Consider the following 2,500-nt stretch of genomic DNA (forward strand, 5'->3'; position numbering starts at 1 on the left):
AGCCAAAACAGGGGGGAATGAAGGGACCGCACCAGAATTTTCCATGGTGCAAGAGCTGGCTGCATTGAGGAACACCCCCCCCCTATAATAGCTAAATATGCAAAAGCCACTTTTGTACAAGTAGATACACTTTTTTTGAGTAGACATAAGTTCTGTTTTGGGACCTAGAGAACGAATTTTCACGAGATTTTTTGCAGGGATCCTCATAAAAATGGTACAACATTGCCTGCAAAAAATTAGAATTTTTCGACATGGGGAAGTATTTTTTTTATTTTTCCAAAGACCCGAAATGTGGAAAATCGGGAAAAATGGAAAAACGTATCTAGACACCGTATTTTTGCGTGATTTTTTCCAGTCCATCCCATAATAATATCAAGAAGGTGCCCACCAAGTTTCGTTAGGATTGGCCAAGGTTTCGAATTTTCATGAATTTTTTTCAAAACCCTCTATTTTCCAACATTTCAAAAATTCAAAACCACATCAAGATGGCTTGGTTTTGATACCAAACTTTCTAGACCTCATTCTGCATGCATTTGTGACACTTTCCAACCAACAAAACTCAAAAACCACCACTTTGAAAATTTCATGATTCTTGGCACACCACCAAGTCACAAAATCAAGCCAAAACACCAAAATCTTGGAACTTGGCTATGCACCAACCATGCCAAGATCAATTCCTTTTGATCCCAAACTTCTCCCACATCACTTTGAAGGCATTTGTGAGGATTGAGTCCAGCCACTTTTCCAAAACCATGATTTTCGTTTTTCACCAAAATCACCACCAAGTCACAAAATCAAGCCAAAAATCCAAAATCATGGAACTTGGCTATGCACCAACCATGCCAAGATCAATTCCTTTTGATCCCAAACTTCTCCCACATCACTTTGAAGGCATTTGTGAGGATTGAGTCCAGCCACTTTTCCAAAACCAACATTTTCGTTTTTCACCAAAATCACCACCAAGTCACAAAATCAAGCCAAAAATCCAAAATCATGGAACTTGGCTATGCACCAACCATGTCAAGATCAATTCCTTTTGATCCCAAACTTCTCCCACATCACTTTGAAGGCATTTGTGAGGATTGAGTCCAGCCAGTTTTCCAAAACCATGATTTTCGTTTTTCACCAAAATCACCACCAAGCCACAAAATCAAGCCAAAACACCAAAATCATGAACTTGGCTATGCACCAACCATGTCAAGATCAATTCCTTTTGCTCCCAAACTTCTCCCACATCACTTTGGAGGCATTTGTGAGGATTGAGTCCAGCCACTTTTCCAAAACCATGATTTTCGTTTTTCACCAAAATCACCACCAAGCCACAAAATCAAGCCAAAACACCAAAATCATGAACTTGGCTATGCACCAACCATGTCAAGATCAATTCCTTTTGATCCCAAACTTCTCCCACATCACTTTGAAGGCATTTGTGAGGATTGAGTCCAGCCACTTTTCCAAAACCATGATTTTCGTTTTTCACCAAAATCACCACCAAGCCACAAAATCAAGCCAAAAATCCAAAATCATGAACTTGGCTATGCACCAACCATGTCAAGATCAATTCCTTTTGATTCCAAACTTCTCCCACATCACTTTGAAGGCATTTGTGAGGATTGAGTCCAGCCAGTTTTCCAAAACCATGATTTTCGTTTTTCACCAAAATCACCACCAAGCCACAAAATCAAGCCAAAACACCAAAATCATGAACTTGGCTATGCACCAACCATGTCAAGATCAATTCCTTTTGATCCCAAACTTCTCCCACATCACTTTGAAGGCATTTGTGAGGATTGAGTCCAGCCACTTTTCCAAAACCAACATTTTCGTTTTTCACCAAAATCACCACCAAGTCACAAAATCATGAACTTGGCTATGCACCAACCATGTCAAGATCAATTCCTTTTGATCCCAAACTTCTCCCACATCACTTTGGAGGCATTTGTGAGGATTGAGTCCAGCCACTTTTCCAAAACCAACATTTTCGTTTTTCACCAAAATCACCACCAAGTCACAAAATCATGAACTTGGCTATGCACCAACCATGTCAAGATCAATTCCTTTTGATCCCAAACTTCTCCCACATCACTTTGGAGGCATTTGTGAGGATTGAGTCCAGCCAGTTTTCCAAAACCATGATTTTCGTTTTTCACCAAAATCACCACCAAGTCACAAAATCAAGCCAAAAATCCAAAATCATGGAACTTGGCTATGCACCAACCATGTCAAAATCAATTCCTTTTGATCCCAAACTTCTCCCACATCACTTTGAAGGCATTTGTGAGGATTGAGTCCAGCCAGTTTTCCAAAACCATGATTTTCGTTTTTCACCAAAATCACCACCAAGCCACAAAATCAAGCCAAAACACCAAAATCATGAACTTGGCATTGCACCAACCATGTCAAGATCAATTCCTTTTGATCCCAAACTTCTCCCACATCACTTTGGAGGCATTTGTGAGGATTGAGTCCAGCCAGTTTTCCAAAACCAACATTTTCGTTT

The sequence above is a fragment of the Phaseolus vulgaris genome, chromosome 3 (assembly GCF_051622355.1).
Source record: "Phaseolus vulgaris cultivar YP4 chromosome 3, ASM5162235v1, whole genome shotgun sequence".
NCBI classification, from domain to species: Eukaryota; Viridiplantae; Streptophyta; class Magnoliopsida; order Fabales; family Fabaceae; genus Phaseolus; species Phaseolus vulgaris.